Below are 25755 nucleotides of genomic sequence, written 5' to 3'. Positions count from 1 at the left end.
AGCATTAATTAGTACCTTTCTGGATAGGCTGGAGTGGGGGACTTAATCTAGCATTCTTCAGTAGAATGTCCTTGCAACCAGCAGGCATTTGGAGATCCATTGTGAACCTGGCCATGATGAACACCACCTGTTTATTTGTCTGCCAATCCCCCACAATTTTTTTTTAAATGTGCCCCAAATGGCTCACAACAAACCAAATGAACAAATGTAAATAGAAAAATTAAAAGCATCTCAAGAACAATTAAAAATAATCACAGTATCGACAAATGCAGAGAAAGGGGGCTATATCTAATGTTAGCTTTACTCCAGAGTAGACCCATTGAAAGTAATGAATATAACTAACTTGAGTTCATTAATTTCAAGGGGTCTACTCTGGAGTAGGGCTAACATTGGATACAATCCTAAATCCACACAACGTTATATAAAACAATACAAACAAGCCAATCTAATTCAACAGCTTAAAACTGAATGGGAGAGAAAAAAATTCCTGGCACACAAGTAAAATGATAGAATACAACAGCTAACCACACATCTCACTTGTGAAGTCCCTCCCAGGCTCTCACCTGGGTCTGCTCTCCTAATTACTCCCCCTTCTTTCACTTGCAGAGGTAAATATTGCCTTTACTCCTTCAAGTCACACATACCCTCACAGTTTTTATATTCTTCAATCCTTCTCTTGCTACAACCCTTCCAACACTATCCGCAAGGCAGTTCCTTTGATGAGCCCCAACTCCATCTTGAAAATTAAAGCCCCAATACCACACTCTTATGAGCTGGTCCTATAGGGCTACTGTCTCTAGCCTGGTGGTTCAGCTTGAGAAAGGGATGAGCAAATCTGTATTAGTTTCTCATTTTGCCAATCTTCAGTTCAGTTTCCCATATATTTGTTTAAGAATCCTTTTTAAATATTAAAAAAGTCCATGTGAAAATTCATTTTAGTATAAATGTCTCTTAATATGCACATTTTGCCTTTAAAAAATGTGCAAAGCAACTCCTCATAGTATAATGCATTATTCTTTCTACTGCATGCGTTCCATATGCACACTTTACTTTAGCATGGACATTGTTACTTGGCTGGAGAAGTACACTGCAAAATTCGGAGAAGTGCACATTTCAGACGTTGGCAGTGTTTATGTTTGCGTATCGCTTCAGAAAGTGAGACTTAGGTGGGCTCACTTTTGAATGCAAACTGAGCTGAATTTTTCCCCATCCCTAATCCCCAACCCTACATGAAGGTAGCAGCAGTTCAACACTCTGTTTTTCACTCAGGATTCATTGATAAAGTATCAGTGAATTCTGATTGACAAACAGAATGTTGAACCGTCAGCTATCCGAAATATCATTGAAGATATCAAATAGAGAGCCAGCCGAAAAACCAGCAGGGAGACACAGCCAAGAAATTGAGATTCAGTCTAAAATATTCCAAGTGCCACAATATTCTCTCGCAGATACGCTACTTCAGAATTCATTGTAATGTGCTAGCGGGAGAGGGTGTTGAATGACTCAGATGAATGTAGCTCGGAGTAAACAAACATGTAAATCATTTTTGGCTACAGAGAAAGGGAGCCGGGGGAGGGGGTGTGTGTGCACCATATTCAGGGAGAAGGCACTTGCGGTGATATGATCTGCAAAGTGTCCCTCAGTTTCAGAAAAGCCAAAAAAAAAAAAAAAAAAAAAAAATCATGCTCAAATATTCAGCAGCCAGAGTCCTTTTCATTTGCAGTTGGGATGTTGGTGCATCTTCTTCAAAAAGCTAGTTGTTGGAAAGCACACACTCCACATGAAGCAAACACATTCTGGTCCAGGTTTGAATTCCTGGATGCTGATAGGAATTGGTGGTACATCAAGGCTAATCTCCACAGACCAGTGTATCCACCACAAACAACCACCCAGAGGGCAGTACAGAAGCAAATGGGCTTGGCCTCAGCACCTGAGCCACCCCACTGCGGCTCTCACTAGCTGCCACAGAATCCTTTCTTCTTATTTTAAAGCACACATACCTTAGAATGTATACTTTATAGATTCAGTGTGGTTTAGTGGTCAGAGTGTCAGACTAGGTCCTGGGAGACCCAGATTCAAATCTCCACTCAGCTGCTCAGCTCACTGGGTGACCTTATGCCAGTCACTGCCTCTCAGGCAAACCTACCTCACAGGGTGGTTGTGGGGATGGCATGAGGTGGGAGAGAACCTTGTATGCCACTTTGAGCAACTTGTGAGAAAAGGTGGAATATAAATGCAATAAATAAAATAAAAATAAATAATCAGGGGTAGGCAGCCTGCATGTAATGGCCATATATACAGCATTATTATTATTATTATTATTATTATTATTATTATTATTATTATTATTATTATCCTTTTAAAACACCTTACCCTTTTCTACAACAAAATAGTGCTTTTTTGAGCATCAGTGCATTTACCAACAGGGCAGCAGAAGCAAATCCCAATTTATTTCTAAAGTCATGATGGTACTCTGTGTTAAGTGAGTTTATAATGTGAAACTGCACATGCTCAGAGAAAAAACAGTGTTGATGAACTGTTCTTTCTGCTCCAGTGTATCAGGGGTGTAAAAACAATTGTAAAGCATGATACAACCAGGAAAGTGGGCAGGAAATGAGAGAAATATGAATTGTGTGCTTCACGACTAAAGCAATTACACATGGCCATCTAAAGGATAAGGCAATTAGATTTCCTAGCTGCACCACTGATGGGAACGAACTCTTCTTCCCTCCCACATTCAGACTTGGGCAGTCTTTGCTTCAGTCTTTGCCAGGTAGGAGAAAAGCGTAGCCAAAGTGGATCTCCAGGTCTTCAATCCCTTGAGGCCAGGCATGCCCAAAATCCATTTCGGGGCCCTAATCCAGCCCGCTGGTCAGTTTAATCTGGCCCCTGTAGCAGTTTATCTCCTGGGGTAAAATCCCTTCCTCAAATCTGGCCCTCTTTGAAAATAGTTTGGAGACCACTGAGGCCATAAAGTGCATGCAGCTCCATATCCTAGACTTGATTTGTTACACTGGGGTGGGAAACTTTTTCAGTCTGTGGGTCACATTCCCTTCTAGACAAGCTTCTGAGAGCAGGGTCAGAGGCAAAACGTGTTTATTAAAAAAGCTTTTTCACAGTGTTTTTTGTATGTGTCTAGATTCCACCACAGTCATGGTCAAATTAGTAGCCAGATTTCAGATCAGGAAGGCAACCTGTTCAAACTGAGGAACCAATCCTGGGACATCAGTTATATGTAGAGCCAGGTAGGGCATTCCTTAGGGCATTTGTCTGGTGGACTGAGACCCATTCGTGGGCTGTGGGCTGATACAAGGTGAGTCACAACAGGAACACTACTACTATGTAAATATATGGTAAAAGAATAAGAAATGAGTCTACAAATAAAAGCTTGGGTTAAAAGTGGGTCCTGGGTCTGAAAAGGTTGAAGGTACTGCCTCAGGGTTACTGTCATGGCCAAGCTAAGAAGCTGCAGTACCCTATCTGGCCACTATCACTATCTGGCCCAGGCACTATTTCTGACAGCCAAATTCCAGCTATGTCTAGGAAATTCTGGCAGCCCTAAACTTGAGTGCCTTCCTCTGCACACCTTCCAACTTGTCAACATCCTTCTTAAATTGTGGCACCCAGAACTAGGCAAAGTATTCTAGGTGTGGTCTGACCAAGGCAGAATAGAGTGGTACTATTACTTCACTTAATTGGGACACTACTGTTGATGCAACTTAGAATAGCATTAGCCTTTTTTGCTGCTGCATCACACTGTTGACTCAGGTTAAGCTTGTAGATCCTTTTCATATATACTACTGGTAAGCCAGGTGACCCCCATCTTTTATTTGTGCAACTGGTTCTTCCTGCCTAAGTGTAGAACCTAACATTTTTTCCTATTGAAATTAATTTTGTTAGTTTGGGCCCAGTTCTCCAATGTGTTAAGGTCACCTTGAATCCTGATCTTGTCTCCCGTGGCATTGCCTACCCCTCCCAGTTTGGTGTCATCTGCAAATTGAATGAGCATCTCCTTAATTTATTCAAAGAAGTTGTTTATAAAAATATTGAATAACAACGGGCCCAGGACAAAACCCTTCAGCACCCCACCCATCACTGAGTTGTTAACAAGTTCACCCACCTAAAGGTATCAATATAACAAATATCTCTAAGCAATGTGCATAACTATTTGAGCCTGCCCAGGTGCAAAGATCCTCAGCCGAGCACCTTCTCACCAACAGACCTCACCACCTTTTGATAGCACGGATCCCTCTGGGTGGACCTATTTTGACCTGAAGTGATGTGCTGCTGAACCCTATACTGATCCAAAGGGGCCCAGTTCAGTTCAGGATTTGGAACCCAGCTGCATCAAGTGCCCTGCCCTAACACCCAGAGGCTTCCCAGAGGTTATTTGTTGTTTATTACATAACTGAGATGATGTCACTGTGTCAAACTTCTTTTTGGTAATTGTCCTATATATTAGGAAATCTGTGTACTGATTTCCGTAATGTTGACCGTAATGAATGGATAGTGACAATGGTATAGAATGGGCTCAATTTGGACTATGTCTGCAAGGAATGTTTTTTTCTTTGCTGCCCAGGAGCATGGCTATGGGAGGCATGTGCAAGAGACTTGCCACAAAGCATGTCTGCACTTCAGAATTTACCACTGCATGATGGTTTGGATCGTCAGATGGGAGGGGGAAAGCAGAGAAAAATGCCATGGCAAAACAGAATCTATGTCTTTCCAAGACTCACACAGCTAGGTAGCTTTTTATTTTATTTTAAAAACTGATTTGTTGGTACTAATCTATAAACCACAATTAATTATCTGTTTAAAAGATGTAAGCCAAACACATGTTTTTACAATATGGCAAAGCAGTTGTCTTAGGAATTAAATCAGCTAAGAAACAAAAATGGAACAAACCCATTCATAGTTTCACAGCTGAAGCAACATTGTGCTGTAATGTAATAATGCAGCTATTCTTACAACTGAATCGGGTACACATGAATTGGCAGTAAAGACCTGCTTTTTTGCTAATTTGCTTTTCTGCAACAACAAGGTCCTGAAACCAAATCCTGTGCTGAATTTTTTTCAGTTGCTTTTTTGGGGGCAGGGTGTGTGTGTGACCATTCATCTCCCTATTAATGCAAAAACAAATTGCACTCAAGAATGATAAAAGGAGATAAAATTTCAGTGATATTTCTCAGGTTATATGCAAGGGTTTTCATGTACCTAACTTACATTTGAGGGGGCTGGGGGTAATTGTGAGTGTCCTTCCTTCCATTCTACAAATCAATTCACCAGTGGTCTGCACACTGCGGGCTTCCTGGGTACTTATGCTTCGATCAAAGCCCAGGGGAAGACCTAATGAGGCGACTTCTCCCATGGGGCTTTTTCAGATCAGGGAGTTCAGGCAGCTTAGGAGTCTTTGGGGTGCTGGATAAATGTTTACTGGAAAGAAAAATATATAGGCTGCCCTTGCCCACCCCATAAAAACCAGGTGAGCTGAAAGCCACACACTGAGCAGAATTCTAAAGTGTCCTGAGACACAGAAAAAACGAAGTTGCTTTTGCAGGGGAATAAAACCTTCAAGAAACCGGAGGACAGATTTCAGCAAAGCACTGAATCAAACAGCAGAGGAACAGCACTGCCCAAAACAGCCCTAGGGCAAGATGGTTAATGTGCATGCTGTCCTTTGCAGACCTTTTTTTTTTTGCTGGCCATTTTTTATTGATCCCTAATAAGTCTGAAATGCATAGTGTAAAGCACTAGGATAGGGTTCAGCAACTGGGGGCTCCTAGGGAACAATCTGGTTCCCTGAGGATCACACGCTTGTTTTCCAGTTGTCAATGCAAATGCAGCAGCTGCATGCAGGGAAGGAAAGCAACCATAAAACTGGCAAATACACAAAAGGCAAGGGTGTGTGTGTGTGTGTGTGTGTGAGTGTGAGTGAGAGAGAGAGACACAGAGAGAGAGAGAATCTTCAGGTGTTTGCAGTTAAATTGATAACGTCCCATTCGTTTGGTGAGAATCACTGCTTAAAATATGCCCGTGAAGAAGGACCTGTTTCAAAACATGTTGGGCCTGGGGGGGAAAAATTCATTTGAAGCACCTGGAGATTTTTTTCCGACCTTGTTATTTTTGTATGCAGGGAAGCTATGGAACTATAACTTGCTTAATTAATTAATTATGCCTGTCCTGGGCCCTATGTTGTTCAACATCTTTAAAAACACTTAGATCCATGGTCTCCCTGTGTAAAGCCTTCAAATTCTTTAAGTAAATGAGATCACACAAATATGTGAGATACAGAGGGGGCTATTCTTAAGAGAGAATATAAGTGCCAGGATGTGTTGAAAGCTTGGTTCTGCATTTTGCATTGATGTTAGATGTGTGATGGTCAGCAATTAGCCTGGATCAGTTTTTCCAAGTCTTGTCTATCTTTTGGATTTCAGAATGGTGTGTTTGTGTGTGTGTGTGATCTCCTCCTGCTTTCTGAAAAATCCCTCAGGAACTCTAGAATGATAATTTGATGTGGAGCAGTAGATGCTCCAGCACCCGTGATTCTATGAGCAACTGGTGCTTCCTGTTCTCCCTCCAAGATGGCATCTTGATTTGGTTGCTCCATCACAGCCAAACTACTGTTAGGAGCATACACTCCAACCTATCTGAGGCCCCAGATTGGCCACAACTGACCTGGGTTGATCCCAGAAACACAGGGTCCAACCTGGATCTTGTCCCAAATCAGTTCATGGATTGGGCTAATCTGGGGCAGATCTTTAAAGCTTGGGCAGGTTCAAAATAGACCTGTCACAATCATGGAGGAAGTGAAAGGTGGCATGGTCCAATTTTTTGGGGGGTGGGGAGGAATGACAGGTGGGTAAGGAGTGTAGAACACTCCCCCTGTCTGATCCTTGATGCCCTGCAGCTCCTCTCTGCCAACCAAATGCACTTTTGATATCAAGGTCTAAAATGAGCACTTGGCATCCTTGACCAGTTGCCAGGGTTCCAGTAAAATCTGGTGATGCCTGCTCTGGCTCATTTAAAGTTTAGCTCCAATTTTTAATTCCCTATGGTGTCCCAGTGTAGCATTGCTCCATAAGTTGCAATGGGAACTAGATGCTACCATCTTGCACTACTCAGAAAAGTGTTGCTCTCCACTACCAAGTAAGCTCGCCAGGGTCCACTGATGCAGAGGAGGGGCCACTGCATGACACTTTCCTCAGGACTCCTTCAAACCTGGAGTCAGTGCTGCTGGTATTGCTCTGGTTAAGCAAACACTACCCACAAAGTGAGATCAGCCTGTGTGGAGGTGGTGGAGGAATTCTGCCAGTGGCGTAGCGTGGGGGGTGCAGGGGGGGCCGGCCACACCAGGCGCAACATCTGGGGGTTAGGGTTAGGGGGCGCAAATCCATGGGTTAGGGGGCGCAAATCCACGGGTTAGGGGGCGCAAATTACTTGCCTTGCCCCGGGTGCTGACAACCCACGCTATGCCACTGAATTCTGCACCCCTTTTGTTGTTGGTAAAACCAAGCAGACCCCGCCCTTCCATTGCATCACTTGTTTATGCAACTGGGGCAGATAATTGTTTATACAAAAGGATCTGATGCCTTAACGTCCTGAGCCACATAAACAGTGAAGCTTTCGATGTTAATTAATTAATTCAGAATTAAAACACAGTTCTGCTAAGTGCTCAGTTATCTGAGGAGTTCTGGCATCGGGCAAAAGGAGGTGAATGCTTTGTCCCTATGACACTGATATGGTATTAACACTGTTAGTCCCGGCTTAACTTTGCAACAGGCATCTGTAAAATCTGAGTTTGACACAGATAGGCAGGTGCTGGTCAGATTGGTCCCAAGGCAGAATGCATGGTCATGGATGTCGCAGAGGTTGGGTACCAAATCAAGCAAACACGAATCAAAGGCTGGAGGCATGGTGACAGATCAGCTTGTGGTTAGATACCAGATTAAGCTGGTAAAGGCAAAAAATTGTTCAGCGTGAGCAGTTGGCTTGGAAAGAAAAGTTTTTTATGGCTTGGCAAATCACCATTGGTTTGTGAGGTCAGCTGAGCATCTGCACCGGGGGTAAGATAACAGGGTTTGGTCATGGTTCAAAACATACAAACCCTTTACACTCTAAAAGCAGGATCCTTTAATTCCTCCAGAGGCACATTTAATGGATTATAACCTTCAATCCTGCTCATTTTACCTACTGCATGTAGAATGTTTGTCTCAAGTGCCCCACTCAGCCCAAAAAAGATTCAAGATCTGTGGTCAGAAAAGGTTTCATTGTCACAAATTTAATTTTAAGAATACTTAAACATACTTGAAAAAGACCAGGGAGAATTTTTCTCTGTGCAGCAGGTAGAGTTTATTAAGATTTGCTTCTTCTTGCTGGTTGTGGGAAATTGCAGGAAAAGGAATGCCCCCCCCAACTGCTTTACATTCACAGAGGAAATTCAGAGGTCAGACAATAGAAAGTTAATAAACCATGAAAATACTCGTTGTCAGCATAAGATGTCAAAACATACCAAGTGAATATTTTTATAGCAACAACTTATACCTGTTTGGGCAAGGCTAGAAGTGTGGCGGGGGGAGGTTATGAAAATTCATTACCTTGGTTATCAGTAAATGCAAATGATTAGATGTGGCATTGATGAATTCAGTTTACAAAAATCAGTAGGACTTGCAAGCAAGGGGATTTTCACATGGTGCTGGAAATGGGGTGGGCTTTTGTCGTTATTGTTGTTCTTCGATTTGCACTTTCTTGTCTGCAGTTTGAATAGAATGCCAACATACGCAAAAAGGCATGGCCAGATAGAAATTATTTCCCTTCTGTTCCATGTCCACAATGTTCATGCCACCACACAAGTAATAAGAAGTAGGGGAGGGGTTAACTTAGTTAATGGTTCTAACCATATGGCTTTTAAACATTTTGTTTGTTTGTTTTATTTAGAGCACTTGTACCCCTCTCTTCAGCAAAAAAGGCTTCCCGCAGGCTTACAACCTAAAACCCCACAACATAGAAGGAAAAGGGGACAGGGAGGGAAGAGGAAAATCAAAACCAAAGCTCAGGCACTAGTCTTTAAACAGATGCTCCTCTAATGCCCAGTTGGCCCAGCTCAGGGGCAGGAGGTGCCTGATGGAGCTGGGCTCTTCACAAATGTGATGGAGTGAGTCTTCTGCTTCCTGTCTCTCCCACTGAGGCAGTCTGGGGGAATGAATGCCTCCAGATGACAGCTGAGGGGAGAGCAGGCCTAGTGGGGCTGGCCTGTCACAGCAGAGCCAGTGGAGGTGGCTCAGCTTCTCACCTCTCCCACTGATGGAGCTGATACTTACTTATTTAATGAAATTTCACCCCATCCCATATCGGGACCTTTTATTCTATAAAGAAGATAGTTTTAAGAAATGAGACTTAGGAATACAGTGGTACCTCGGGTTAAGAACTTAATTCGTTCCAGAGGTCCGTTCTTAACCTGAAACTGTTCTTAACCTGAGGTACCACTTTCACTAACGGGGCCTCCTGCTGCCACCACACCACCACCGCACAATTTCTGTTCTCATCTTGAAGCAAAGTTCTTAACCCGAAGTACTATTTCTGGGTTAGCAAAGTCTGTAACCTGAAGTGTCTGTAACCAGAGGTACCACTGTATTGATTCTACTGTATTCCCTTTTTAAAAATACTGAGGCTCAGACTTTGAGTGGCACATTTCACTGATGCTACATTTTAAAGTATTTGCTTAAATTATCTACCATCTTTATTTATTTGTTTGTTCATTTCCCTTTTGAAAACTAAACCACAGGGCATTCAATCCTGAATGGGGCTGTGGTGCCTGGAGGACCCATGGGGGACTGACTACATTCTTCTGCCCTCTGATTTTGCCGAAGTAGCTTCCCCTGCCCCCGCTTCAAAATTTGAGGTGCCAGTGAAATTCTTCAGTGTCAGGTTCAGAAAAGGAAATCAGAGGCTTCTTTTAAAGCCCACCTCAAAGGAGAGGAAAGCTTTAGAAGTTTCTAAATCCTCCATCTTAGATTAAAATCTGAGCAGGAAGAGAATTGCTGGTTTTCCTTGGACTTTTTTAAATTTGACAAAGTAAGAAAAAATTAAGAGGATACAGGAGCAGAAGAAGTTGTTGAGAGGAGGGAGCCTAGAGAACAGTGGATTCAACAACACCCCAGATTTCTTAGCTGAATCTAGCAGTGGAAAACTTCACCTGTATCCCTTTCTCCAGTCTTCATTATATTATTTCTTGGTGAGCAATTGGGTAGACTCCTGCCTGCAGGCTTTCAACTCACTCTTTTTTATTTTCCTCCACAAATTTGTATTTTGGTCAAATGAGAGGTGGGAGAGAAGCAGTTCCTAGGGGAATGTTTCTCCTGATTGCCATAAAGATGAATCTTTTCTGCAACCTCAAGCCTTCTGATCTCAACAACTAATCAGGCTGGATATATCCCAAGATACCTACATCCCAAGAGCAGGGCCCTTCCCCTGTGGCTACAGCCCTGAGGATGGGGAGAGAGTAATGAAGGGAGGGAGGTACATGAAAAGGGAATTCAGTTCACATGGGAAGGCGACTCAGAGGCCACCAGTATTTTAATTTTTCATATTTCAAAACACATAGCTCATTTTTAATCTAATGGAAACAAATTAGCATTGCAAATCATAGCAGTCCCTCACAGAGGCGTAGGAAGGTCAGGTGGTACCCGGTGCGGAAAATTTCTTGTCCCCCCCCCCCCGACACACACACATTGATTTTTTATTATTTTTTGCCTGCAAAAATGGTTTTACATTATTTCATATTTTCTTACAAAGGAATGCAGATTCTGGGCCTCTGATAACAAGTAGGTGACTATGGACAGATACTTAAATCTACAGGATGGATTGTGTTTTGGCTTGTGTTATTTTATTTATATTTATTGTTTATTTATTTAATAAAATTAATTTTAAAAAAACTGCAAAGTGGTTTACCAAAACACCACAGCAGTAAAATCAAGAAAAAATTAACAATCCTACTTTAAAACATACAAAAGCTAAAATATTAAGATTAAAATTACTTCAGCTTCCTAAGCATCTAGGTATGCTTGCCTAAAGAAGCATGCTTTTAGTAGGTGCCCGAAAAGAGTCTAGCATAGGCACGTGCTTTGTTGAAATTTCAGCCTTCATGACATAGGAAAACAACCAAGTAAATAGCTATTTTCGTGGAGGAGGGTCAAGATATTAACTGATATGAATGAAATTTCATATGTAGCTATATAATCCCTAGTGTAGTAAGATTTTTTTAATTAAAAAAATTATGAACCACCCTAGTAGGGCAGTAGTTGTTCCTTGATAATTTGTCACCCCCCCTCCATGATGGCACCTGGGGCATACCGTCCCCTGCCCCCATTTCCTATGCCCCTGGTCCCTTGTGCAAAATCCTGTGATAAAGCTGAGGCAGGAAGGTAAACGGCATTTCTGTGTGCTCTGGCACTCGTCATGGTCCTCCATGCACCAGTAGCAATTTAGTAATGCTGGCCACATGACCCAGAAAGCTGTTTGTGGACAAATGCCAGCTCCCTTGGCTTGAAAAGCAAGATGAGCGCCACACCCCATAGTCACCTTTGACTGGAGTCCAGGGGTCCCTTACCTTTACTGAATCAGACCACCTGCCCTCTGGCTCAGTATCATTTCCACCAAGGGTGGGGAACATCTGACCTATGTGTCAATCTTGACCTCCCAGGCTTCCCCATTTGGCTGCAAGGACATTTTGGGCAAGTCGTGTCCACCCACCATATAACAGATGTCATGGGGATAAGGGCAGGCCTTTGTTGAAAGTGTGGGGCTTGCCCAAAGCCCACTTTGCGCAACTCCCTAAGCACCCAACAACCAGCTGCTCAAAATGGGGCATCAGCGTTAATCAGGATGGCTCTCCCAGCACATCATCCAAGGCAAAAGAAGAATGATCTTCCTTAGCACTGGGCTCAGGTGTGCAGGAGAGCTCTGTAAACTCATGTCCAGTGCTAAGCAGTATTTTGCCCTCCTATTGGTTGAGTTTGGGAGTGCTAGAGTTTGGGAGTGCTAGAAAGCTCCCTGCAGGAAGATCTCTGATTTTCCCCAATCTTGGCAGGATTGCTCTCACAAAATCATAGATCTGTAGAGTTGGAAGGGACCCTGAACATCATCTAGTTCACCCCCCTGCAATGCAGGAATATCATCTGGCGATAGTGGGTGGAGCAGGGATCCTGCTGCGCTCTGGGCTCAGGTGTGCTTCATCATTAAGCAAGTGGGAGGCGGTGCCACTGCTGCTGTCCACTCACTTAAATGAGAAGCAGAGCAAAGGCCTGCTTGAAATAAGCTCCCTGCAAGGGAAGGAAGAGGATGCTTCAGAAGGCACTTTGCAAAGCCTCTGAGGGAATTTTGGCAAATGGGTGGCGCCACCCATTTTTGAGTCATGTGATGTCATGATGGCATCATGTGATTGACAGGTGGGCAGTCACACCACCTAACTGTCACATTTGGCCTGCAAGGCTGATTCTGAGATGGAGCTAATCTGTGGAGCCAAAAACAATTCCAGTCCTTGATCTATACTCACTGGCAGAAGCTCTCCAGGGTTTCAGGCATGGGGCATGAGGTCAGGGTCTGACCCTGTGAAATGCAGCGCTTGTGCTCTGCCACTGAGCTATGACCCTTCCCCAAATAGGAAGTCCACTGATCCATCTAGCTCAGCAGCATCTAGAGCAACTGGCAGTAACTTCCATTGCTTTCAGACAGGCAGCCTGACCTAGACATGGCAGGCATTGAACCTGGAACTTTTTACATGCAAAACAGATGCTCTGTCACTGAGCCACAGCCACCCTTTCCCATTCTCATCCCCATGTAATCTGAATCCATTATGCACTGGACTGGGCAACAAAAGTGTTCTCATCGTTCCTCCCTCTTTCTCTTTTCCTGCCTTATTTTTGAGGAAGGGGATTGAGAAACCAGGAGTGGGTATCAGTACTTCAGAAAATCACAGGAACACAGGGCCCTTGAAGGGTTCAGAAAATGATCACATCCAACCTCGCCAGGGTTCTTATTCATCAATCCCTCCACAAGTTTAACTCACATAATCTCATACATTTCCAAGGGAGTTCCTCTTAACTCAGTAGAGTTAACTGAGCAGAATTGGACCCCAGAGGCTCAGATCTGCTTTCATTAGCATCAGTGCAAATTGGGAATAACTGGTTAGATTTTAATGGGGTTTCTACTTGCATTCGAGAAAATAGGACCCAATCTAGTGCAATTAAAGAGTTTAGCCTCTTTGTAGCTGGGCTGATGAAAAGAGCCTGCATTCATCTTGTGGTAGATTTTATGTGCAGCATTAAAAGGAAACTCCAAAGTGGAGGTGGGGGAAATGGGAAGCCAAATTAACTTCAAAAGTTGTATTGAACAGAGTTATTTGCTAAATGTGTGTGGATTTGCAATTAGAAGCATTTTTGAAATGGAGTTGTTTGAAATCTAGCAAACAAGAATCCGATAAGAAACAAAACAAAATGACTCCCACTTTTATTTCCCTCCACAAATTTGCATTTTGCTCAAATGGGAGGGGCAGCTCCTTAAAGGAATGTTTCATTTCATTGTGCAAAAGCCATTGAGATGAATCTTTTCTGCAGCCTCAAACCTCTGATCTTTTGCTCATATATAACTAATCATAAAAATGATCAAATAGGAAAGTGCAACTGTATGTGTGTTAATGGAAAGCATTTTCTAGGGTGGATTAATAATTCAATCTACATGAAGAAGCTAAAGAAGAAACCAGGGCTGGACTCCTGTTAATGGTGCTGCAAGCACCCCACTTCTAGTAATTTGGAAATTTAAGTAATATTTATCCAGGTGCCATGTAAGGCAATTTCCCCCACTGACAATGCATTAGGACACAGATTAAAGATAAGCAATAGGAAAAGGAACTCTGCTTTAAATTTATTATGTTTATTGTTGGAATAAAGCAAATGCATTTCCTACTCTTGAGCTTCTAGTTAATGCATGTGTTCCTTTAACCCACACGAGGGCATTGTTTGTATAGCAATCTAGCCAGCACTTGTTCATATGTCTCTTTGTCTAAGTTAACTCTACCCCTAAAAGCTGAGCCATTTTGTTTGCTGTTCTCTCCAGACAAGATGTTTGCTATTTCTCTCATGTCACCACTCACCCTGTAAATAGTTCCTGCATGAATAAATCCTTTGAACTCCAAAAACTGTAAGTTATTATTCAAATTTAATTCAGCCAAGCTGCAAGGCCTGTTAACAGCTGTGAGCATAAAATGAGACTGACCCAATAATGATCGCCATTATTAATAATAGGGATGAGGTGGATCTAAATAGTTAGGAAATACATGGAGATTTTAAAAGAAAATACAAATAGTTATTTTGCCTTCCAGTAGATGGTCAAGTCTGACAGGAACCCAACAGGGCTGCTACACATTAATGTGTCTTTTCAGTTTCTGTGCATTTCTTCGTAGTACACACATTTTCCTGGTGTCTGAATGCAAAGCAGGAGTTGATTATGTAGCGAAGCTAGACACATAAGCATGCCTGAAGGATTTGCAGTTTCATGGTAATACATAATGCTTACAAGTAGAGTCACCTTGGTTTCACATTTATCAAGCTTATGCAAGCTCCAACCTTTTACCATCCTGCGACAGAAATGTCATCCTCATTTGTCTGAAGGTGACAAACAAATTGCTTGACAGTCTACAGTGGAAATTGTAGAGGCTAGCCAGAAAGAAGCCCAGTGAAAAAACAAACAAAACATCTTTGAGCATTGTGCAATGCCAGGTGATAAGACAATTCCAGGTGCACAGAGTTTGTTCAGAGAAAGGAACACTCTTTTTAAAGGGGGAAAAAACTTACAGAGAAATTTCTCCACCCAAAGCTATGAAATCAGGATGCATATTCCAGTCAGCAAGGAGCACTGTCTGCTTCCCAGGGAATAAAATTTGCAAACATATTCCATTTCTCCTTTGGGAATAACCTGCCAATTTATTAACCTCAGTGATTTTAAAAATGTTAATTTTTAAATCATCGTCATTATCCATTCCTTCAGAGGAGCTCATTTTTTTAACAGTAGCCCTTGAATACAACTGGTGTGTGAGTGCATGTGCGCCAAGCTGACATTATGAACTGAATCAGCTAATAGTGTACTTGCTAAATTGTGTGTATCATTAGGTTTGAACTGCACATACTGTATTCAGATCACAGCGCTCATGGTCTGAAAATGTCATAGGAAGCTGTGCTATACTGAGTCAGATCAATGGTGCACCTAACTCAGTATTGTCTACACTGACTGGCAGCAGCTCTCCAGGGTCTCAAGCAGGGAGTCTTTCTTGTCCCCACCCAGAGGTGTGCCTCTGCATACAGGGCAGATGAGCTATAGCCTCTTCTCTGAGCAATTCAGATCCAAGTGTAATTCTGTTAGAGTTCACAACATGGACTCTGAGTACAAAAACAGTATCAGGTATTTTGTTGATGAAAACACCAAGTCATCATCACTACCTAATATTTTTGCATAGCAAAGACAATTCAGATGATATTGCATGTCCAACAGTATCCCTACAACACAGTTGCAGGTATGCTGAGGTAGCTTACAATTCTGATCATTAATGTGACCTCTATGGTTCCTGTTTATTGCAAGCTTTGTGTAGCAGGAAAAGGAAGTGTGGGAAGTGTCTTTAAGTAGGGTGGGAAACCTCCAGCCCATAGGTATCACCAGGCCTTGAGTCTATTTTGGTTAAGCCACACCCATTTGCCCTACCCTTGACATGGTATATGATATCAGGTATGGACAGAAAGGTGCCCATTGGGACTGGTAGGGTGAAAGGCAGAGACACCAATAGCAGGTGGTGTCAGAGCCAATGACAGGCAGAGCCAACTCACTCTAGTTTTGTCCCCATCCTCCTCCTCCTCCCTGCTGAATTATACAAAGGCAACACTAGTAAGGAGGAGGTGGAGGAGGCTGACAGGCAGTGCTGACACCCCTGAATTGGTTGTTGTCAGAAAGATGGCAGGCAGGTGAGTGGTGGGTCAGTGCCCCATTCACTGTAATGGTCCAACCTTCATGAGTGTGGGACAGCTTGGTCTAAAGGGGGCATCATGCATGGGATTATACAAGCTCTGACAATCAGCAGACCATCAGGGCTTCCATAACCTGCATGCAGCTTTGTTCAGGTTGGCTTTGCTAAATGAGTCTCCCGATGTTATTGTGCTTTCAGGTGATCGACAGGGTAGGTGGCCCCACCTACCTGTCAAATTGGCCCACATGTGCTGGAGGAGGGAGAATTGATCTGGCTTGCCAGCAGGATTTAATTCCCCACCCCTAGTCTTTAACCTTTCTCCCTGAAGTTATACAGGTTGCTTGGATACTAGCAACAAAATGAATTCCCATCAGTTAGCTTGAAAGCACGTTTCTTTTTTGGTTTCCGGTTTAATGCAATTTGCTCAAGACAAAAAAATAAAATAAAAATCAATGGAAGGGCAGCCTTTCTTTGAGGCAATGGTACCAAGTGCTACACAGAAAACAGTTATAGTAGTATAAATAACAACAAGGCAGAGCTGTAAGAGGTAAATTTAATTTTAAATTTGGATAACTTTTGCTTTATTAGTAATTTTCCCTCTATTCTAAAAGGAGGGATCAATGCAGGCAGCTTGGCCATAACTGTAGTAAGAGAGTGCTAACAGCAATTGCTTGTCAGTTGTTTCCTGGTCCAACTCAAGGTGCTCACATTGATGTTGAAAGTCCTAAATAACCTAGACCCCAAATATTGGAAAGACCACATCTTTCCCCCAAGACTCTCCCATTCACCTCAGTAATATCCACACTGATTGGCAGTGGCTTTCCAGGGCATCAGGCAGAAGTTTCTCCCACCCCTACTTGGAGATGCCGGGGACTGAATCTGGGGTCTTCCATGTGTCAAGCAAAGGCTCTACCACTGAGCTATAGACCTTCCTCTTATTTATCCTAGTGTGCTGGTGCTTATCTTTGGAGCCCTGCATGCTGCAGTGCCAGGTAGCCCAAAGGAATGCCAGCTGCCACATCAGCCTGCCCATTCACTGAGATCATCATCACAGGCCTACCTCCACATCTGCTCCCTTCCCACCTCTGGTGTGTGGTGACTGGCCTGTGTAGGGAATTCTCTGCTTAATAGGCTGTTTGATGCCTAACTTTCCTCCATAATATATTCTGATACTGGAGCTCTTGCAAAGTGAGACAGCTAAACTAGGGATTGGGGAGGGGATTAGATTCAGTTTACATCTAGGTGAATTTATCTGATTCACACTTTTCTGAAACAATGCATAAAGCACAGCTGTTCTTAAAAAATTGCACTTCTCTGGATTTTGCAGTACAGTTGTGCAGCTAAGAAATGTGCACAAAAAAGCATTCATTGGGGTAAAGTGTACAGATAAATGTATATATTAGTGAAAATAACTTATACAAATTCATTATACACCTATAGGTGCCAGGTGAAAATGGTCCTCTTCAACCAAGCCTATATTCTTTTAAATGTGTTTCTGGGAGGTGTTGGCAGGAAGGGGGTTATTGGTTTGTTTTCTTCTTGTTTTTATCTTGTATCTTGTGTGTTTTATCTTGTATTTTTAAGCTGTGATTTGCCCTGAGATCTATGGATGAAGGATGGTATACAAATTAAACAAACAAACAAACAAACAATATAGGATTCCATGGTGCTGAAGGTAAAGAGGTTTGCTTTATCTCCCAGTTGGATTGCTTGGTTTTGCGCCACCATCCTCAATGCTTAATCTAGTATCCAGTATAATGATTTGCTCTCAGCCTGACTGTTCTGCCCGCATATTTTATTTCAGATTCATTGAACACAGATTTATGTTTTAACCTTCTCTTTGTGAAGAAGTCTAGCTATCACCTTGTTTGGGAAATAGTAGGATATCTTCTCTTCCTCAAACACTTTCAGTGTCTAGTTTTGCCTTAATTTTCTGCCAAGATTCATTATCCAGATTAAGTAAAAACTGGTCTCATATCTGATTCCTTTTATGGACCTGTATTTCTGAAATAGCTTAGTGAATATTAGACTATTATTTCAGTAGTACATGCAAAAATTGTTGCTTTTTCAATAGCTCTCACTTGTCCTCATTGTAATGGGTAGGCAAATATTACTGCCTGCGCTGCATTGCCATGGCATCCTGTCCACTGCCTGATGCAGTGGACAAGGATGGGGTGGGATCACCTAGGTGAGTATTTCATGAAAGAGGATGAGGTTTCAAGAGAAAAGGCATTAGTTGCATTCATATGGCACTTTATCTTGTCTCCATGACTTCTCCCTGCTAAATTCTGAATTATATTTGAGACTGAACCTGCCTGCTGCTGGTGACATTAGCACATGTGGTTTCATTCACCATCTGGGCAAGACCTTACAAGCATGCAAAGGGAAAGACAAGCATCAAAACCATGCAAAGAACACAACTTCTCCCTGCTCTCCCTCCCCCACCAATGTCTCTTTATGATAATTAGGCACATTTATCCTTCCCAGATTCAATGCTCACTGTTTATTTGATATACAATAAATGTTGATGAGTAGAAGGCTCATTTCTGACTTACATTTATTGGGAAAAGCAGATACCAGAGCAAAGAAATGGTGTGCAAGTAGTGCAATAATGAACACCTTGAGCAGGCGTGCATTGGAACTTAAGCTTATTTGGGCTTAGGCTATTGCCTAGTTCTCAATTTTTTCCTTCTTCCCTATAATAAAGGGCAGTTTCTCACATTTAAAAACTGTAGTTAGTCCTGTAATAATTCTTTAATATCTATGTCAGAGGGTGGGGTTGTATTTCAGTGATACAGCACCTCCCTTGCATGCAGAAGATCCCAGGTTTCATCCCTGACATCTGCATTTGAAACTCAGGAGAGCAACTGCCAACCAGTGCCAACCAAACTGGGCTAGTGGTCCAACTTGGTATGGGGCAGCATCCCATGTGGGACTGTTCCAGGTGGTGTCTCTTTCCAAGGTGTGGCGGATCATAGCTGGATGTGGGGCTTTTTTATGGTGACACCCTAGTTATGGAATAATCTCCCCAGGAACACTTTGGTGGCACTTACTTGATTGGCTTTTTGTAGCCAAGTGCAGGCAATACTCTAGGGGACATTGTTTTGCTTTGTTTTCGTTCTTGTTTTTATTGTGTATTTTGTGTTTTTGTCTTTTATTTTTTATCTTGTGAACTGAGATCTACAAATGAAGGGTATACAAATAAAATGATGATGATAATGTGTACCCCACCCATCTGACCGGGTTGCCCCAGCCACTCTGGGTAGCTTCCAACAACAACAACAACAACAAACACAGAGAGACATCAAGCATTAAAAAATAAATCCCTACAGAGGGCTGCCTTCAGATGTAAGAAGTTAGATAGGCACCATTCCTGCTGAGGTTTTTTTTTTTTTAAAAAAAAGATTTTAATTTCTTGAGGTTTTGAGGGCTTAAATTGATGTTTTACATTTTTATATCGTGTAGGTCTCAAACCAGCTTACCAACATAAAACACACTATATAAAATGTAAAAATGTAAAACGTCAATTTAGCCCCCACAACTCAAAACCTTAAGAAATTAAAATCTAAAATAGGAAAGTAAAATATCTGAAAAGCATTAAGGATGGAAAGACTTCTTGTTACAAAACAATTTTGACCAGGTACCTGAAACTCAATGTTAAGGAGCATTTGGGAACATTTTTGGGTTCACTCACTCAAAACTTCTCTATCCCTTACTGCAGTTAGGCTTGAAGTGAAAAGGGGAGAGCAGCACGCAGTGGGGGCTGGTCCATGAGAGTGAATGGGGCACTGCCCCATCATCCACAGCCTGTTCTCCACCAGGCCCCACCTGCCTGCCTTCTTCCTTGAAAGCAGCCTAGCAGGTGGTTCTGCCTGTCAGCTTCCTCAGTGCTTTCTTTTCTTCTTAAAAAAATGTTTAGGGGTACTCTCATTTACCTACTCATATTGAAATACTGACCCTCAATGAGGCCAAACTTAGATTTACAAAATGTTTAGGGGTATGCGTACCCATGTTCCCCCAGAAAAATAGCACTGGTCCTCCTTATTAGTCTCAGTGCTGCAATTATTGAACTCAGCAGGCAGGAGGATGGGGATAAAACTAGAAACAGTTGGCTCCCCCTGTCACTGGCTCTGGCTCCGCCTACCTTTTGGGCATCCTGCATTCTGCCCCACCAGTCTTGGGTCCAGCAATACTTAAAAGTTTTAACAGGGACAGGTGGGTAATGGTAAGTACCCGTGTGATCCTTAGCACCCTTAAGAATACACAAGTGCCATTGAAAACAGAATCAGCAAGTTAGTGGGTGCAGGGATTTAGACACAAAGAGTTTTGAACAAGCATAGTGCTTTCAAATATTTGCTGGATGTTATAAAGTGGAGAAACTGCAAAGCCCTATTTGTGTACAGGACAACAGTCTTGTTAACAATGAGCTAAACTGCCTCTGTTAAGAGGGGGAAGGAAGGAAGGTAAGGCTGTGAAAATTTATTTAACTGAAGGTGATTTATTTTAGGGATTTATAACCTAATCCTTCAACATGTTTTCAGAGCATCTCATTTAAATCATTGATTGCATTCACCATGGGGGAAAGACCACTTTAAATCAATGATTTTAATCAAGTTTCCCCCTTTGTGATTCATAATGCTTTTCAACAAATTTGTGTACCAGTTGGCTCTAGTAACAGTTTTTTTGGTTTGTGCTAAATAGAGTTTTTCTGAATCATTATTTCGGAATCTCCGATCTTGCATAATCATGCATATCTTGCATGCAAGAGGCTTGTGACTTCTATGAGACAAAGGGAAAGGTACTAAATTAAAATGCAATCTTATACTCACTTATCTAGGAGTAAGCCCTGTTGATCCTGGCAGGACTTACTTCTGAACAGATATTAGCATTAGTATTATTAAAGGTATTTATATACTGCTTTTCAGGTATCTCACAAAGCAGTTTGCACAAGATTATTAGAATAAGCATCATTTTATTTTAAAATCACAATAAACTGGAGAAGACAATCTGTTTGTTTAGAAGAAGCTGCTGCTGTGTCTTCTTCACTCCCTGCAAGATGGTTCTGCAGAGAATGGTGGCAGTTCACAAGGCTGTTTCTTTTTCTTCTCACCGCACCCCACAATATGGTTCTGCAGTCACTGCAGCAACATGATTAGAATTGTGCTAATTAGTGGTTGTCTCTGTACACGTGCACTGAGCAAGATCCCAAGACTAACAACACAACTTTATGCATGTTTCCTTGAAAGCTAGAGCCACTGTGTTCATTGATGCCTACTCCTAGATCAGCGTTTGAGGTTTGTAGTAAAGGTAAAGGGACCCCTGACCATTGGGTCAAGTCGTGACCGACTCTGGGGTTGCGCCGCTCATCTCGCATGACTAAGCCGCTTCTGGCAAACCAGTGCACGGAAACACCGTTTACCTTCCCGCCGGAGTGGTACCTATTTATCTACTTGCAATTTGACGTGCTTTTGAACTGCTAGGTTGGCAGAAGCAGGGACCGAGCAACGAGAGCTCACCCCGTCATGGGGATTCGAACTGCTGACCTTCTGATTGGCAAGTCCTAGGCTCTGAGGTTTGTTGTAGGGATGGGTTAATTTATAGATTTTTTGCATGCAAAATGCATCCTCTGTCACAGAGCTATGGCCCTTCTCCATCTGGAGAGCCATAGATACCCTATCTTTGCATTATGGGCAAAGTGTTTGTCCAAGTGTTTAAAGAATGATGTGGATGCTGGAGACACCAGAGACATTCACTAGGATACTCTTTTTCACTGCTCATTGCAGCCCTTCATCAACCTGGTGGTCTTCAGCCACATTTAGACTGCAGGTAAAGGCTGCCATACTGAAATGAATGGGAGTTGCAGAAGAATACAGCAGTGCAGTGCCAGGTATATTGTTCCAGGGTGCTCCTCTTTATCCCAGCAGAGTTCATGCTGGAGATTTTCCTGGAGCATTATTTCATCTGTGTTTTCAGAAAAAAGCATCTGAGATCTTATTTCTCTCTCATTTTCTCGCATCACTTTGATACAATGTGTTGGAATCTATAGGTGAAGGACTGTTATGAGGACTTAAGTCCTATGTTTGCATTTTGTCTTCCTGAATGATTAGACAGAGGGTGCCATATGAATGTGTGATGTCAGATATTATTCTTGTTGCAAAGCATAGTGGAATCTCCTGTTTCTTTTCCCCTTACAAAGATGTTATTGTGTTGGACAAGCAGCGATATTATTTGGGGTCTTTAGTAGGGTATTAATAAGAAGCAAATCCCACACCTTACCCATTTTCTTGTGTATAAGCAGCATTATTAAATGCAGGCCTTTCTCCATCTCTTGGTTGATGCATCTCTTGTGTGGCATTTATTTTGATTGCAAAATTCCCATCCTCAAGTCTTGAGATCAGCATTTTATTATTCTACATAGCTCTGTGATTTCCCTTTCTGTATACCTTTCTGTGAACCTTCAAAACCTCATAACTTTCTGATTTAAGCTTTTATCTGCATTTCCATTTGAATTGTGGTGATGCATTTTGGGCTTGTTTGATGTTGGGTTTTTTTGTTTTTTGTGTTTTTTAAAGCAAGAGCTCACTATGGCTTTGATACTGTTAGTTAAAGACAAATGGTGATCACTGGAGGCTTGATTCTTTCTTGTGTTTTTTAAAGAAAGAGCAGCAGGGAAATCTAAGTTGTCCACTCGGAGCAACCAAGGCTATCATTTTGTGGAAACCTGTTCACGTGAGAATCTGTAAAGGTTGTCTGACGTGGGTCTAGGATAAATATTGGTTGTGCCAATCACAACATCAATCATTTTCAAAAATACAATGCCATGGTGGATGTGAGCTTGCAAGGGGTTTCATGATGGGACCACTGCTATGTATAGGCATTTGCTGCATTCTAAATAACAGTGATGCTTCTGAAATGTTCTCATTCAAATTTCTCCCTGGATTTTAAGGTTCAGAATTACCTGGACTTATGTCTGACTTAGATATGATGCATTAGGAATTCCATTTTCCCCATTGTGTACATGTACACAATATAATTTACTCTATTCAATTCGGCCCCTTATCATTGTGTACACCTGCATTTGTTGTGTAAACACTGCCAAAAAAATAACCAAACTTGATGCAGTTATATGCAACATTGCATGAAAATCATTTTTGTACAATCTTACCAATGCATATGGCCATTTGTTGTTGTATGCATGATTGCAGCAATATTCTTTTTGTGCAGTGTATGCTAATGTGCAGGATTGCATGGACAATTCATTTTTTTCCAAGGACCTCCTGTCCCCATATGAACTGACCAGACCCTGCGATCATCATATGAGGCCCTTCTTTATGTGCCTCTTCCACAAGAGGTCCAGAGGGTGGCAACTTGACAACGGGCCTTTTCTGCAGTGGCTCCCCATTTGTGAAATGCTCTCCCAAGGGAAGCTCACCTGATGCCTTCACTTGAAGCTCACCTGAGTCAGGTGAAATGCTCCTCTTCAGCTAGGCTGAAACATTTTTAAAAAAAGGTTTAAGGGAAAATGGAGTTATGGGTTTGTTTTCTTCTTGCTCTTGTTTTTATTATACATTTTGTGTTTCTGTCTTGTATTTTTATGCTGTGAACTGCCCTGAGATCTATGAACAGTGGTATTCAAATTTAATCAATGAATGAATAAATTTTTATGCAATAGCAAATGTGTTGTGCAGGTGGATGATTAACAAAAATCAATCCTCCTGTCATACTGGGAATATCCCCTCACTCACCCAAGTTTAGGACATTCCACACCTTTCTTCAGCAGAGTTTCTCCTTCTTTGAGAAAAATAAGTGGCTCATGTAAATCTAAACTAAGCTTTAATAATAAAGAAAACTATAGAAACTAAATACAACCACATAGGGCAAGTCTGAGGCAAGAAGAGGCAGTTGGTTCCTCTTAACTGACATTCTTGACAGAACACAGACTGAGGGAGGGACTGATTCTAGAGCAAAACACACAAGCCCCGCCCACCAGATACCAGACATTCTACTATTCAAATTACCGTAGTCCCCAGGGTTTTTCTTACAAAATGCAGTTGCATGAAGACTGTATTTTTTTGTCAGAAGTTTGTCAGTGCACACATGCTTTGATAACACAGATTGGAAAGGGAAAGAGGCAAATGTCAATGTTATTACATTACTGCTGTGCTTGCTGTCCTAGGTTCTTGCAGTAGGAAAGGCAGGAAAGAAAACGAATGAATGAATTGATCTGAAAACTCACAAGACTGTTCATGATTCATTTCTGGAAGATAAAAACTTGCACCACCAAACTGCAGAAGACCATTGTGAATTTGAGGAGGCTTAGGTGGTATGCAGCAGTACTCCTTTCATTTCTAGAAATCCTATGGGCCTGGGACCTTTGAATGGTTTTGTCTTTCTCTTTTATTATTCCATATGTAATATGTTGAGATGGCACCATGTGGGAGTTTAAGATAGGCTTCTGCCAATTCCATGCTGGCACCTGAAATAGGGAGCACTTGGCTGGTCTTAGAAGTTATTTATGTGGGATGCCTGCCAAGTCTGAAGTAGTTTTTCACTTTAATGGGAATGGATGTGCCAACCAAACACCAGATGCAGCTTATACAGCCCCAACAGTATATAAGCCTTGAGACCACCTCTGCTAGAAAGAATCCCAGCATATGTCCTAAACTGCAGAAAATGCAGTCTACTGGCCAAGCTCCAGCTCCTGCTTCTGGAGCCAAGTCCATTGTTCATCAGCAACAGCAAGGTACCATTGTTTAGTTCCTATAAATTCCTTTCTGTTTGCTGTTTATTTACAATGCCCAGTTTGAAGTTGAAGGGCATGAACTTAGTGAGAAATGACTGCCTGGTTGTCTTGTGTGCTTCCTCAATCATGGCTTTACTTTTGGAGAGAGATTATATTGCTGGTGCAGAACCCCTTCTTTCTTGCAGAAGGTGACAATTAACACAGTCAATTTGCACAGACAATTAACACAGACAATTTGCTGGTAACACAGGGTTAGTGTACTGTTACTTACATCAGGTATTAAAATATCAGAATATTTACCAGCGATAACTGCTTCTTCCAACAACCAATCCAGGAGCTGGCACAATCTGACAGCTTCCTCCTCCTGAATCTCAGTACAGTGGTACCTCGGGTTACATACGCTTCAGATTACATACACTTCAAGTTACAGACTCCGCTAACCCAGAAATAGTGCTTCAGGTTAAGAACTTTGCTTCAGGATGAGAACAGAAATTGTGCTTCGGCGGTGCGGCGGCAGGAGGAGGCCCCATTAGCTAAAGTGGTGCTTCAGGTTAAGAACAGTTTCAGGTTAAGAATGGACCTCTGGAACGAATTAAGTACTTAACCTGAGGTACCACTGTATGGTAATCATAGAATGCAGCAAAGAGGAGGATGGGGGCAAAACTAGAATTAGTTGACTCTACCTGTCATTGGCTCTGGTTCCATTGACTTTGGACCTTTCTGCTGCTTACCCTATCAGTTCTAATGGACATCAGCCACCGTTGGATCATATGGCTAAAGTTTAGAGCATGTGCCAGGGCATGATACCAGCCACTACTGGAGAGTTTTGTATCCCAAAAAAATTCATATCTAAAAAACAAAGAGGGCTGATTGTGGTCCCCCAAATGTTGTTGGGTGCCCATTAGGCTCAGACAGAGATAGTGATGATGGGAATGGATATTTTAATGATGGGAGTGGATATTTAAATGGATACTGCACATTTGTAGCAACAAAGTATCATCTGGGA

At 42.1% G+C, this 25755-nt stretch overlaps 1 protein-coding gene across 7 annotated transcripts in view; it reads left to right on the top strand.

The window, feature by feature from the left end:
* Positions 1 to 25755, top strand: part of TRPC5 (transient receptor potential cation channel subfamily C member 5) — a 174930-nt gene that overhangs the window by 5732 nt on the left and 143443 nt on the right. For 2 of the 7 annotated variants that reach the window (XM_083485026.1, XM_083485024.1), the window contains one exon: positions 8935 to 9053. The exons of 4 other annotated variants lie outside the window; for them this stretch is intronic. The gene's annotated coding sequence lies outside the window, so the exon portion shown is untranslated. Of the gene's footprint in view, positions 1 to 8934; positions 9054 to 14173; positions 14194 to 25755 lie in introns of those variants that run through there. One more of the 7 variants, XM_083485029.1, reaches the window with a different exon arrangement.

Source organism: Podarcis liolepis (assembly GCF_965112155.1).
Source record: "Podarcis liolepis genome assembly, chromosome: Z".
Lineage (NCBI taxonomy): Eukaryota > Metazoa > Chordata > Lepidosauria > Squamata > Lacertidae > Podarcis > Podarcis liolepis.
The sequence above is the reverse complement of the archived record's forward strand: the minus strand, read 5'-3'. Positions and strand labels throughout refer to the sequence as shown.